Source organism: Chroicocephalus ridibundus, chromosome 4 (genome assembly GCF_963924245.1).
Source record: "Chroicocephalus ridibundus chromosome 4, bChrRid1.1, whole genome shotgun sequence".
NCBI classification, from domain to species: domain Eukaryota; kingdom Metazoa; phylum Chordata; class Aves; order Charadriiformes; family Laridae; genus Chroicocephalus; species Chroicocephalus ridibundus.
Genome location: NC_086287.1, coordinates 59,389,019 through 59,403,658, shown reverse-complemented (window position 1 = coordinate 59,403,658; position 14,640 = coordinate 59,389,019). Strand labels below are relative to the sequence as shown.

The window sequence follows — 14,640 nt, the reverse complement described above, 5'->3', positions numbered from 1 at the left end:
TCCTCAGGGGAACAGGGGAGAGAGGGTACTCATTCTCAGAGAGAAGCCCGGTTTTGCACATTTCCCTGCGTAAAGTCTGTGCTGAGGAGATGCAGTTTAGTCCCTGGGCTGAGGCAATACGCCAGGTGGGTTCCGCACAAATCACCATCAGAGTAGCAGAAGATGGTATGAGCACGTCTACCCAGTGTGACTGAAATGCCACCTCCTGTCACTGCCAGTATGTTGCAGGCTGTGTTCAGTTGTCGGGAAAAGACGTATTGGCTGGGTGTCAGCTGCATGCTGCAAAACACACAGGTCATAGGTCTTGATGTGACTTATAGTAGTGACAGCACCCAATTCACCATGAAGAGTTACTGTACTGTGATTTCCCTGTAGCTCATAATTAAAAAAAAGAAGAAAAAAATAGGCCCAGCAGCTTCTGCAAGTAACTACATGTGAATGACAACTGCTACTCTGTTGTAGCATCTCAGGTCAAGAACTGCCATCCCCAGGTGCCATGTTCTGGTTCCCTGTAAAACTGAAGAACAGTAGTTGCGTAAGCATGTAAGTGGTGAAAATACAGCTTGGAGGGCACGGAGGAAGCCTGTGTGGTCAGGGAAACTGCACGACAGCGCCCCAGGGATGGGGGTGCCTCCTCCCTTCACTTGCTGGTGTTGAGCCACAAGCATGGGATTGTAGTAAGAGGGCAAGAGAAACTGCCCTGTAGCGCGCTCTCCTGCAAACACACATCATCTCTCCTGATGTGGGTGCTGTCCCTGTGTCAGACACAGCTGGTTAGCCGGTCAGTCAGCTGGTGCCTAGCATGCGGGGCTGAGGAGCTGTACCGAAGCTTAAGGGACTGCACTGGGATGCTCCAAGATGCCAATTTTGCCATAGGGGAGGAAGAGGCAGAGGATAACGCTGAGATGGGAGATGACTCTGCCACCCAATTTGTGCTTGCCTGCACCGCTTGACATTTGGGTGAAGTTGAGACAACCTGCATCAACACGATGCCTGACACAGAATTTGTATTGTCCCATGATCAGCGTGACCCTGCTCCGATTGCCAGATAACGTCACATCTCGGGTTGTGTAACACCACCATGTTCTCTACATCCCGGGCCTGCAATCATTATTGAGCTGACTGTTTGTGCACTGGGGAGGGAATTCAAATATTGTTAATCAGTGGAAATGTTAGCTACGTGTCCTTTGTGGGGAGTAAACTAACCCCATTCCTCATACATCCACATATTGAAAGCAGGAACTCATTGGAGAGAAAAAATATGTGCCAGGAGGGACAGAGGAAGAGCTTTCATCTGTGTATGAGTACATGACGTGCAGGGTACACAGCAGTGTTTAGGTATATACCACTGTTTTGTAATTCAAGGATCATGTAACTTTAAAAAAAAAAATCCACTGCTGCCACAAAATTTTTCATTTGCAGCCAAATAAAAATTAGGCTAAACTCTGCATGCTCATTTATTGCTTTTACTTCCCCCCACCCTGTTTGTTTGCCTGCTTTCTTGCACGGCAATGTGTATGTTGTTTGGTTGCTTGTTTGTTTTTATTTGAAATAATTTTCCATGTAATTTTCTGAACTCTTGCAGAGCAGAGAGACTAGTAAATGTGTATGTTTATGCACCTTTGTCCATGAATAAAGACTGATGGATAGCTAATAAAATGCATATCTCTGCAATCCTTTCATGCTTAAGATCCCCAAGCAGAAGTTGTGAGTATTCAAATAAAATAGAACTAATCCAAAATGTACATATTTAGCTTAGATAATGGCAGCCCCCAGATATGTGCCTCTTTCTGCAGTTGGAAATGTGTCAGTTGAACAAAGAGGAGGATACAGTGTGAATCAGGCTGTCCTAAAAGCTTTATGTGATAGACACACTTTATGGAGTTAGTTCCATTTCTCTCACATTTCAAAAGCAGACTCAGACCCTAATTATCAAGAGGAAAAATTCCACAAAATCATTTTTTGTAGTCAAGGATTGCAATGTATTTTAAAAGTCAGAATATATGTTAAAAGAACTCAGTTTGTTCCAAGGCTTATGGTTCAGCTGTACAAAGCTTCTCCTTGTTCCTTCCGTCTGAGAAATTATTCCTGAAAAGTCATTCTGCATATGGTTTTTTTTGCTATTTTTCAGGGAGAAAAGAATATAAATGAGCTGCAAAGCTTGTGTTGTTCTGAACTCTTTCCCTCCTCTTTCCCCGATGAGTTCATCAAACAAAATTCCACAAGAAACAAATGTTATTATGAGATTAGCAGAATGAACGCCAGAGTTGAGATACTAAACATTTTTTTAAAAAAACTGTGGGCTTAATGACGTGAAGGAAGTTGTAGTTTAAACATCAAGGTCAATTATTTCGTTAAATATTATTTAAAAGTTACTTGCCTTGAAACAAAACCAGAGCTATCCATTTCCCAAAAATGCAAACAGATTATTCTGCCCCTGTTCGTCAGCTTCACTAGATAACTTCTATCTGATCTTCAAATGAAAACAGTTTCTGTTTCAGATTCATACAACAGGCTGCCTCTAAAAAGAAAAAGATCTTAAGGTTGGACTGCTGTTTACTTTCCCTTCTAATCCTGTGAGAAGATTTGCATAAGAAAAGCAAGTAGATTTGAGTCTAGGTTTTTCTGTCTACATCGAAAGCATGAGGATCGGCCAGTCCTCCCCGTTTATTCAGAAAAAAAACAGTTGCTTTTGTAAGTCAGGTGAGCAGGAAATGTTTCAGTAAGTTCAGCAAGATTCTTTTAAAAGTAACAGGGGTTACTTATCAAGACCAAATGGAACTTAGTTAAATAATTATAATAGCCAAACACTGAGAGTCTAAAACCTAAAACCTCCAGTTCCAGGTATGTTTCCTGATGCTGTATACTTAGCTTTAAAACAACATCCAAAATTGCTATTTCCTGGACCGTGCAAAGCAGCCCCTTGTATTTACAGGTAGCCTTCACACAGTTTCTCCCAGCATCGGTCTCATTCGGGACCTCAGTGAGCAGAGAAGTGCTGGGTGGTGACAGGAGCTCCAAGTGAGACCCCTGGAGCAAACTCTGCTGTAGAATGCGAATAAGGAGTGGTACCTACAAGGGTGCTGTGAAGCAGAATAGTTTAACGTGTGCAACATGCTTGGAGGTTCTTTTGGTGCATAGAAAGGCAAATTATTATTTTATAGGAAGAGGATTAGAAGGGATGTTTTGGATCACAGGGTCAAGTCCCTTGCTGTGGGTGGTAACCACATCTCAGAAGCTGGTTCACAAACCAGTCAAATTCCATCTTCCAGCTGCTTTGATTCCTTCCCGCCAGTGGAAGGCCTTTCTGTGTCCTCAACACTCTAGTGGGCTGAAGGTGCTTTTCTGTTTCCAGCTTGAATCCCTTCCTGGCCAGTTTGTACCAATTCTTTCTCTTATAATTATTTTATTTGGGAGGAGGGGAGGGAAACTGTCTCATAATTTTAAGATTCATTTGAATTTTCCTCTGAGCCCCAGGCACCTGGTGGAAAGACGCCAGCAATGCTGTAGGCTGGTTCGATGTACCAATAAAAATAAAATAAAATTAAAAAAAAAAAAACGAGTAAGAAAAGCGCCATTCTTAGAAAGCCTCCAGCGTTCCAGCTAGAGCACAAACAGCTTCTTCTTTGGGACTCTCCTCGGGTAAATCAACAGCCCCGGGCCGAAGGGGCCGCAGCTCTTGTGGTCTCGCACAAACCCAGTTCCCCCCACACGGGGCGGGGGGCGACGGGGACAGGGGAGGGAGGGGGGAAAGGGGAGGGGAGAGGGGAACTACCCTCAAACCACGGTTGAGACCTCGCCCGCGGGGGGCGACGCTCCGCTGAGGCGAACCAGCGCGGAGAATCCCCCCCTCCCCGCCCCGGGATGCAGGTCCCTGGCCCGCCCCGCCGGGGTTCAGCCCGCGGCCCCCCGCCCCGCTCCCCCGGGGCTCAGCCCCTCTCCCCCGGGCTCCCGCCGCCGGGAGGCAGCGCGGAGCGGCCGGGCAGCCTCAGGGCTCGGCGGGGAGGCCGATCTCCGTTTTGCCCCTTGGCTCGGGTTCCCCCCCGGCCCAGGGAACAGGCGCCTTTGCGGGAGCTGCGCTCCCCAGGGCTGGGGGTGATTTTTCGTTTGTTCGGTTTTGACCACCTTCCCCCGCTGTCCCCCGCAGGCCGTCCCGGCCCCGCACCGGCGGCCCCGAGGGCGGGCGGGCAGCGCGCCACCGCCTGTCCCCGGGCGAGCCCCGGGCACGAGGAGGAGCACCCTGCGGGATTGAAACGGTGGCGAGCGGGAGGGATTCGGGAGCACTTCCCCCTCCCCGGGGTGGGGGACAGAGGCAGGCGGCCCGTGTCCCGCCGCGGCCTGTGCTCCCGCTCCCCACGGGTGAAGGCAGTGCGTGTCCCCCGTGGAAACGCGGTGGGGCAGCAGCTCTCTGCCGCCTGCAGCGGGATGGAGCACGGGGCCCGGTGGGCCATCGGGAAATGCCACCTCCAGCCCCGGACCGAAGAGTTATCAGTCCGTGGCTACACTCGGCTCGACGGGGGAGCAAAGAGCCCCCCTCGAGTCCCCCTCCTCCAACAGCTACACCCCCACCCAGCCCCCAAGCCCGGTGAGGCTGAAGCAACAACCACCAAACGCCCTCGAAAAGCCCTGGCCGAAACTCAGCAACCCCAAAGAAAATAGAAAACCAAAAAGCGAGCGAGCCAACAGCACCACTAACGAGCCACCCCAAAACGGCGGGGCGAGCCGAGCCGAGCCGCACCGCCAGCCCGGGCGCAGCGCTCCCAGCCCGCGGCCGGCCCCGGGCGACCACCCTCGCCCTCCACCACCGTCGGCTGGTTCCTAATTCCTACGAATTCAACCATATTCCCCAAGTGATAACGGGGGCGGGGTGGGGTTGAAACCCCCCCCCCGCCCCGAGCCCAATTACAGGGAAATGACAAGAAAACAGAAGGTGAGAGGGAGCGCTCCGTGAGCGCTGCCGCAAAACTTGCGCCACGCATAACGGCGCGCAGCAACGGGAGAGCCTCTCCCGAGGGCTCCGGCAGCGGGGAGAGAAGCCGAGGACGCGGGGCTTTTCCCGGGGAGAGGGAGGTGTGGTGGGCGGCGGTGGCCGGGACACCGCTCCGCAGCGATGCCCGCCGCGGGAGAACCGCCCCGCCGCGCACCTTCCGCCCCCGCGCAGCTCCGCCGGGACCTGCGCGGCTTTGACAGGGGCGATCGCGCCTGGCCGGCTCGCACCGAGCAAGAGCCTTTCCGGGAATAGGCTACTAAGAGCTCACCAGCGGGAGCGGGGAGAGTGGGGGCGCGGGGAATGAAATAAAAGGCTAAAGAAACAGCGCGATTTTGGGACCAGGACCAAATCCTAACGTGTTACATAAAAGCCACGGGCGGTTCTTATCAGCAAGCCAGGCCTGAAGAGGAACAATCCCCAGGAGCGGCTCCAAAACAACCCTGTTAAAGGAACAATTGTGAAATGCCAACTTCCCACCAGAGTATGAACAGCAGGAGCCGGGCATGTCCTGTCTGTAACCGGGCTTCTGACAACCAACAGAGAGAGGGGAGGGGAAGGGGGGGATCCTCTCTTGACAAGATTTATCAAGAAACATTTAACTGGGCTTTAATCATATTAGCAAGAGCCCAATTAGGGCTGAGAGCGAAGCGAGGCGGCCGGCGGGCTGGGGGGAGGAGGAGGAGGAAGACGGGGGAGGAGGAGCAAGCGATGGAGTCACTCGAGGATAAAGTCCTTTCATCAGGCTGCGCTCTCGGCAAGCAGAGGAGTGCGAATAATCAGTGCCCTTCACTGGGGGGACGGGGGAGGGAGCGGGCGGGGAATGTGTGTAAAGGATCATTAAGGCCAGGCAGAAGGGGGTTTTTGTTGTTGTTGTTTTTAATTATTACTGCTATTAAGGTGTTGTCTCTGGGCTCTCTCGGGCGCTGTTCTCAGGGACGGAGCGGGGAAGAAGCGAAGGGGCCCGGAGGCACCTGCTGCAACCGCGACGATCTGCTCTGCGTGTGCCCCTCCCGGGGCAAAGAGGGGCTCCCTCCCTCCCCCCCCCCCCCCGCTCCGAGGAAGAATTTCCTTAAAAGCCCTTTCCCGGGTCGCCTCTCCCTGATGCCGAGCGCTTCCCCGGCGGCATCCCCCCTCCCAGCGCGGCTCCTCGGGGGGAGCGCGGCGTCCCCTCCCCACCGCCCCCGCTCCGTAGGGCGCAGGCTGGGGGTGCGGCGCAGCCCCCGGCGGACGCCAGCCCGGTAGCCGGGGCTTGCCGAAAGCCCCGGGAGAAGCGCGGCGCTGGGGCAGGTCGGGACAAGGGGCAGAAGGTGTCTTCCCGGGGTTCAAACTTTCCATGCTTTCGCGTGGGCAACCTGCCCCCTCCTTAGGGACTCGCCCGCTCCAGCTGTCGGGGTTGGGGAGGGCGGACAGCAAAGAAATAAAGACAAAACTAAAGATGACAGGTGGGGAACAATGGAAGACGCTGGCGATGAGCCTCTCCCCCCTCCCCCGGGTTGCGCCACCTCGGGGACACGCCGATGGGAGCGCGGCAGCGGCGCCGGTCGCCGCGGAGAGCGGAGGCGACCGTGACCCTGCCCGCGGCTTTCGAGACATCGCCGGCAGCTGCCCCGGTGTCCTGCCGCTCCCCGCGGCCAGGAGCGGGGCGATAAGGCTATAGGGCAACGATACACCTTTCTCCCAAGAGGAGCCGGATCTTTGCACCGCGGGGCAGAGGATGCTGTTGTTTTATTTTTTTAACAGGGCAGGCCCCGGCGAGGGGGGTGTGTGTTTGCCATTCGCACCGATGAGCATCCCCGCTGCCGGGAGCGACACCCGCCCCCCCCCCCCCCCATCTTCTCCTTGTGCGGAGCGGTTCTCGCCCCCCCTCCCGCCTCCCCGGGGCGCCGACCCCTCCCCACACCCCGGGCCGCCGCAGCCGCCTCCTGGGGTCAAGGCGGCCTGGGGGGGGGGGGCAGCGCCTCCCCCCCTTCCCCCTCGCCCTTTTTGTGACCCTGCCCCCGCCGCACCTTCCCTGTCCCACGCTTACCTTTCCGGCCCGGCCGCCGAGGGGCTCGCCCCCCCCGCTCCCGCCCCCCGCCCCGTCTCCGCCATCCCCACCGAAGGGGTGTCGCACGCCGCCGCGCCGGCAGAGCCCCGGCTCTCGCCTTGCGCGCACTCGGCTGGCGCTGGCAGCCCCGCCGGGTTCATCCGAGGACAGCGGCGGCTCCGCGCCGCGGCTCGTCTGGCTGCCAACGCCGCGGCGGGGCTGACGCTGCCGCGGCCGGGGGGTGACTCACGGCGGGCCCGCGGCAGCCGCCGGTGAGCCGATCCGCCGGTCAAGCGGGGAGCGGGCACGGCGCGCCCGCTCTTCGCCCCCCTTTCCCCGGGCACGGCACACCCCCACCCCCCCAACCCCCCCACCGGCCCCCTCTGCTCCTGCAAACTGGGGAGTAAACGCCCGGTTTTCCGGCAAATATCCCCCCTTTCGACACCGAACGGGAGGTCCCCCACCCCGTCTTTGCGGGCCGGCACCCCCGTCGGAGGCGGGCCGGGGTCCGGCCCCGCGGCCGGCAGCGCTCCGGCGGCACCCGTCCCCCAACGTAAGTGACCGTCGGGTCCGGGAGGGGGTGGCCGTCCCTCGTATCCCTGCCCCGGGGCATGTGGCCGGAGGGGCTGCGCTCAGGGGATGGTTTGGGCGGGCGGGCCGCGGCCGACCTCCGGCCCTGGCCCCCAGCTTGGCCCGGCGGGGCTCAGCCCGGCTGGGCGCCCGCCCCGGCGATGTACCCCGGGGGGCGTCGCCTGCATTCATCCGGGCAAGGGCATACGGAGGCCAGAGCCAGCGGAACGGCGGGGAGTGGGTGGAAAGGGGGGCTGAGAGCTGGAAAGCGACCCGGAGTCAGAGTGCCAGGGAGCACCGGTGTGGCGCGGTGCTGATGGTTTGCCCTGTTCAGCAAACAAGCTGCAGGGTTTTAGCTGGATGTGGTTTCCATGGAGCCCTCGTGGCACGTCCCAGCTAGAACGTATGGCAGATGTCTTCATGGTGAGCGTGCAACGGTTCTCCCACTGCTGAGCAGAGGTCCCAGGTGGAGCCGTCTCAGATCCTTTGCACTGCAGTGTCTTTGAGAAACGTGCTTTGTGCATGACACCCTTATTCTGAAACAGGTTTCTGAAGCGAAGCTGTGGCAACCTACATCTTCCAGTCCACCCTGTCGGCTGGATGCACAGTTTTAAAAGCAGGGGCTCCCTAAAATTAAGATATTATATATAGCTCATTTATTAAGAAACTCAAGCCACAAAAGTAATGGGAATGAGTGCTACGTTCTCTGGATACTCCCTCAAGTTTTGGATATAGGAAGAAGGCATGCCTCGGCCTGTACTTAAAAATACTCCAAAGCTACTTGTCAGAAATGTGCTAAAATGATAAGCCGTGGATTTATGGACAGGGATTATGTTGTCAGTGCTTCAACCTTAAGTTCATTTTTAAGTCCAAATTTCAGTCCTTTGAGAAAAGAGAGTAGGAGGAGGAAGAGACTATTATAATAGAAATGCTGACATTGCTAACTGTGGCGGTGTGAATTCACTACTATAATAAGACCTCAGCTAGCAGCCTAATTCCAAAGAGGTGATGTTATCCAGTAATAATGTAATCAGTTTGTTGGCTGTAACATAGGAAACTGGGAATTGGTCTATTTTATTGCTATTTTTGGCCAAAATGAAAAAAAATAATAAAAAGCTATAAGATGCCAGGATCAAGGCAGGAGAGCTACCTTTGCTATTTAAAATAATAAACCAGAGCTCTTCGTGAACATTTTTCACTTCAATGCAGTTTTACAAAAGCATATTTAAAAAGGGACGGCTAGTGAGAATGCAAGCTTTCAAGCTAAGGATTGGAGGATGGAAAGGCCCAAGGGTGGAACATTGTTAAAAGTTTTCAAGAGAGGTCCCGAAAGCACAATGTTCACTTTACAAAATAGAAGTTTTCTCCTGGGTAATCGCTGAATGAGTTCGCATTGATTTGCAGCTGCAAATTTAAAGGAAAAAGAAGGAAAGAAAAGAAATGAAAAAGACAAATGCCCTGTTAGTAATTTAGAACTATGCTGCAACCATTAAGAAAATTGCATCAGATATACGAAGAATTGGAGCTGACCACTTAAGCTTTTGAGTTAATATATTTAGTATTCTCTAGCCCTCGCATCTTTCTTTCGATAATTGTTTTTAAGGAAGAACATTCTGACAATTTTTCTGGGCAGTTTGCTCTCAAATTAGAAGTAACAGCATAAGTGCATTAACTTGGAAGGCACATGTATCGGTGAAACCTTATCGGTGAAATCTTCTGTTGAAGGTTAGCCAGTGATGTCAGTGAAATCAGAATTTCACCCGCTGGAAGGTAGTACTGTTGCAGAAAATTACAAGGCTAGAGAGAGACCATATCATCGGTCTAGTTCCAGTTTAGATTTTGCCGTTGCTCTTGATGGTGTTCTTGTGTGTTTAACCTGATGCAAAGTTTGCTGAGATCAATGGGACTCATTGGGTTTTTCATGTTGCTAGGAAGCCCAGCAGTATCAAGGCCAAGATACATGAAAGTATGTTAAGGCAATTAAAACAAAGTAATGAGTATAGCCAAATCATAACTGTCTGTTTTTACAGAGCGCCTTGTAACTAACAGAACCCTACAAGAATACTTGGGTGTGTCTGAGTCAACCCGTTCTGGAAATCCTATGATATGCAGCTGCAGAAACTACACAAATTCTTGAAAAATTGTCAACAAAACCTGAAAGGACCCTAAGGGGTTTTATTCAAATTTGTTGAAATTTCTTGAAAATCATGTTTCCTGAGTTATACACGAGCTCTGTTCTGCTTATAAATAAATCACATGTTGTCCAGTAACTCTTGAAAAGTAGGCTAAAACTACTACAGTGACTTCCTTGTTCATCTGATCTTCTTAAGGCAACATTAACCCTCTTTTTGGACTTGCCCTTTAACAAAGCGTTATTATAAGTATTACAACCATTTGTGAACGTGTGTACTCTGGGCTGTGGAAAATCAGGGGCTGCCATTCGCCGTCAGGCTTAAATCCAAAAACATACGAGTTAATTTGCACCGGCACTACAGAGCGACGAATTGGAAAACGTATTTTGAGAAACGTGGATGGTTCCAGCGTTGCCCTCAAACACTTGCTGGAAGCTAGAAAACAGATGTGATATAATGAGAGTTGTTTTGTTTTTATTGTGGAAGATAATACCAGCTTGTGATTACTGACTGGCCGGGAAACAAAATTTTATGGCCACATGGACTGGATGTAGCACGTCAGCAGTCATCCAGCATGCTAGTGGAAGCACCGCATATAAATTGTAAAAAGATTCAAACAACAATTAATCACTGTTTCTCACAAAGACAAAAAGGAGAGGGCACTGAAAAATTACACGATTATATGGGTAGGGAGTATGGTAGTCTGGATGCCAGCTGCCACGCAGGAAATCCCCAAACCACTAATTGATGGAAATTTTAAGACCTTATCAGGTTAGAGATTGCTCCAAACAATGTGTTTTCACATTTTTTTCTTAAGCGTTCACTTCTGGCCACCACAGAGAGATTACATTAGCTGAGTACAGAGGTTTTTGCTTCCTTGGTGCATTGTTCTTGAAGTCCTACCTTCTTCTTTATCGTTACTCACAGTTACTTAGCTTTTTAGTTTTGATACAAAAAGTCCGCTCTGTTACTGAGACGTGGAGTATGATAGCGCAGAGGTGTGTCCTTGTGTATATAGGAGCAAAAGAAGCAAGCGAAAGAGGAAAAAAGGAAAGGAGAGGGTGTTTGGTGAGCAGAGAAGGAAGATAGGAAATTTGAGGCTCACAACGGAGTAACTGGTGATGGAATGGGACAGGAAGAGACTGGCCCACTGACCATGTAGAAAGCAGTGTTCAAAGACTGGCGTTTGATTGAATTACCCCTTATTGAAGCTGCCCTGCATTTCTCAGTGGGAATGCAACTTGCAATCTATGTGCAACAGCAAAAGACTGAAAAATTAAAGAGAGAATGAAAAAGTGAGAGGGAATTTCCTCATTTGTTTCTTTCCTTTTTCTAAAGACTGCCTAGCCCACACATTGGGTAGGGTACACTTAGAGAGAATCTTGGACAAAACTAAGCTGGAGCTAGAACAAAGTTGAAAATAAATTCCAGTAAGTTTAAAGACGATAAAGAAAAAATATTTGACCCCCCTCCGAAGGTACTTAATGTCCAGTGAAATCATCTACCCTTAGGCAAATGCCTGACAAGAACACGGTATGTGTATCTACTCTGAATTCAGAATTCAGGGTATATGTATGTAACTGCAACTCACACTTTGCCTTTCTGATAATATGTTGAGCTAGAACTTTCACATTGTCATATTTTTCTACCTTCTTTTTCACTCTTTTTTTTTCTCTTTGCTTTTGGGACAGAAAATCCTTCATGCAGTGTGGTCCAGGTTATACTGGATGTCTCATGCAGGGCAGTATCTTATTCCGTGCATGACTTACTCATGTTGCAAAAGCAGGGTGAGTAATGGGTGCTGGAATTTAGCTCTACATTGCATTTTGCATCTGGGGTTTCTCTAATAGGTTCATGAAGTTCACACACCACCGCTAGTAATTTTTCTATTTTTCTACCTCCCATTCCTGCTCTTTTGCCATTTCTCCAGAGATTTTCTGCGGTCCTAGAGGACTTTACAACTTTGCAAAATGATACAGTTATATAAAAGTGCTGTATAAACACATAGAGTGTATTTGTGATGCAAAGAGAGCAAGACCAGCATTTGACTGGGCACGATCCCTCATGGTTCTAGGACTGTGGGTCAGCATTGCATCTTTACCAGCAGCAAGGTTTGCAGCGGCTGCAGGTATTAGGGGTGCACCACGTGTGTGTAGAGGAGAAGTAGGGCTGGACTATTCATGTTGCAAATGGGATGCTTTAGATGGTACCCTGCAACACCACTCTTGGGTCTACCAGGTGAAAAACTGCTTTCCACGTACCAGTGATGCTCTCAAGTACATACTATAGGATTCCAAGTGCAAGGGCAAATTTGAAGTTAAAAAGAATCACAGAATCATAGAATGGTTCAGGTTAAAAGGGACCTTAAGGATCGTCTATTTTCAACCCCCCTGCCGTGGGCAGGGACACCTCCCACTAGACCAGGCTGCTCAAAGCTCCATCCAGCCTGGTCTTGAACACCTCCAGGGATGGGGCAGCCACAGCCTCCCTGGGCAACCTCTTCCAGTGTCTCACCACCCTCACAGTAAAGAATTTCTTCCTAATAGCTAATCTAAATCTCCCCTCTTTCAGTTTGAAACCGTTACCCCTCGTCCTATCGTTACACCCCCTGATAAAGAGTCCCTCCCCATCTCTCCTGTAGGCCCCCTTTAGGTACTGGAAGGCCACTATAAGGTCTCCCTGGAGCCTTCTCTTCTCCAGGCTGAACAACCCCAACTCTCTCAGCCTGTCCTCGTGGCATAGGTGCTCCAGCCCTCTGATCATCTTTGTGGCCCTCCTCTGGACCCACTCCAACAGGTCCATGTCCTTGTGCTGAGGACTCCAGAGCTCTGCAGTGCACTAAATTGCTGATGTAGCACTCACAGTGAGACATAGTCCTGGTCCAGATATACTTTTGGAAGTACATGCAGGTCAGACAAAGTGTGTCTCAGAAAAAGATGCAAAATGAACAAAAGTGTCCCAAATCACAAACAACTCATTATCTGATCCAGAAACAGAACAGAGGGGTTGTCTGCAGCTGCACTTTGCTTAAACTTCAGTTGGGCTTGTGCTGTAACTTACTGCCAGTCCACACAGTTCATGTTAGACTCTGGGCTGCGGGTTTTCTTACTGATGATTCTGCAGCCTCCCAGGGTTCTTGGGGCCTGCGGAGAGCTAGTGTACAAGGGTGTGTTTGTTCAGGGATCTCTATTCAGTGCAAAGAGGTGGTGACAGGAGTCGCTGTTAATTGTTGCCGTATGGGTAAATGTTGGGGGTCGCTGCGCAAGCAAGTCTCCTCTGCTCTGTTCCAGTTCAAAGTCACGCCATCTAGATGAAACTCGGGAAAAGTGTTAATACAGCTAGTGTTTGGTCTCAAAAGATGAGAGGGAGAGACAAGGAGGAAGGTAAGCATCTGAATCTGTACACAGGAATGGTAAGTCTGTTGGGTCAAGCCCCCAGTTCAGACCCAGAGGGCACATGCAGTATAGATGTGCCCTCTTATATAGATCCAGTCTTATATATTGATTCAGTCTTGTGTCCTACTAACCTTCACAGTCAGTTGTGAAGAAGGGTCTGATGCTTTCCAGGATAAGTTGGCCATTTAGCTTGTCTTTCTAACTAGTCAATAAAGCTCAAACAATGCTCTTCTAGAAATTCCCTTTGTATTAAAATTGCCTTATTCCTATGTGTCTAAGTCTATATTTGGATGTGAATTGTAGGACCTTGGGGATATATGTAGAGTTCAGTTAAATTTTGACACAGGAGCAACTGCATTATTTTCCTATTCATTTTCCTAATCTGCAAACAAGCTTTTGTGGAAGACTCTTGGCACTAAAAGTCTCTTTGAAATTGAGTGGTGGAAGTGCAAGAGTTCATAACCCTTTTTGCAGCAGCTCAGTCAGTGCCATCTGAATACTGAGTGCCTGCCTTCGGGAGGAGTGGTGAGCTCTTCCTTACTGCTGGGGCAGAGGCCTAGGGGAGAGCAGCATTGCTGCCAGCTGCTCAACAAAGGGCACAGATAGTGCAAACAACATCCTCCTCTTACCTCTGCCAGGAAGAATTAATGAGAGACTTTGTTATCCAAGCGCTTTCTGAGGCTGAGCTTCAAACTCTTTAACCTGAGAATGGATTCAGCAGCATGTATTTATTAGTGCGTTGCAGCTCACTGGGTTCTACTTTTGACAGCAATAGAAGAGTTTTCCATTGCAAACCTTTACTTTCTTGTTTATTTAATATGCATGAATCACTGCTGCTGACTTAATATGCTAACAGTTATTTAAAGAATGGTCTGGTAAATACTTTAGTTCATGGATGGATTATAAAATATATATCTGATAATGTATTGTCTGGCCACTCACTTTATGTTAAGATTTCATTAATATGCTTTTCCCAAATAACAAACAGCTCCTGCAGAGCTTGTTAGCCATGTGACGACCATGTGGTGTAAGCAGTTATAAATACACCAGTAAAAAACATTCCAGAGAATTATAAATCACTATAATGTTCAACTCCAGTAGGTTGATGAATAGTATCTTTATTAACTTATTAACCACTTATCAAAATGGTTTGTCTTGTACTTAGACTTAATTTTATGTTCAGTGTAAATTTTATATAAAGCCTGACTTTGTTTTCTTTTGCCAGACGTATTTATTTCTGAGTCAAAACTCAGTCTCTTTTGCGAAAAGGAGGAAAATCAAAGAGGCATGCTAATCAGCCTAAACTCATCCAAAGCACTTTAAAAATAGCCAGCCCACCTACTGCACTGGGAGATTATATAGTGCAGCGTACAGAAGCACAGTGTGGAGTAGCTAAGGAACCATGCAATATGTAAGCTTTTCAAAATCTACTGGAGGCACTGGCGCTCTTACCAGTACCAGATTTGCTCCTGCTCGGGCATCTGCCTCTCAGACCCCCGCTCCCTATCAGCTTGGTGCCCAGCATGT

The 14,640-nt window shown here is 50.1% G+C and overlaps 1 protein-coding gene across 5 annotated transcripts in view; it reads right to left on the bottom strand.

Annotated features, from left to right (window-relative positions):
* Positions 1–7,101, bottom strand: part of DIO3 (iodothyronine deiodinase 3) — a 71,527-nt gene extending 64,426 nt beyond the window's left edge. For 4 of the 5 annotated variants that reach the window (XR_010070805.1, XR_010070804.1, XM_063332991.1 and 1 more), the window contains exon 1: positions 7,017–7,101. The gene's annotated coding sequence lies outside the window, so the exon portion shown is untranslated. The remainder of the gene's footprint in view (positions 1–7,016) is intronic. The other variant, XM_063332993.1, reaches the window with a different exon arrangement.
* Positions 7,102–14,640: the final 7,539 nt, after the last annotated feature.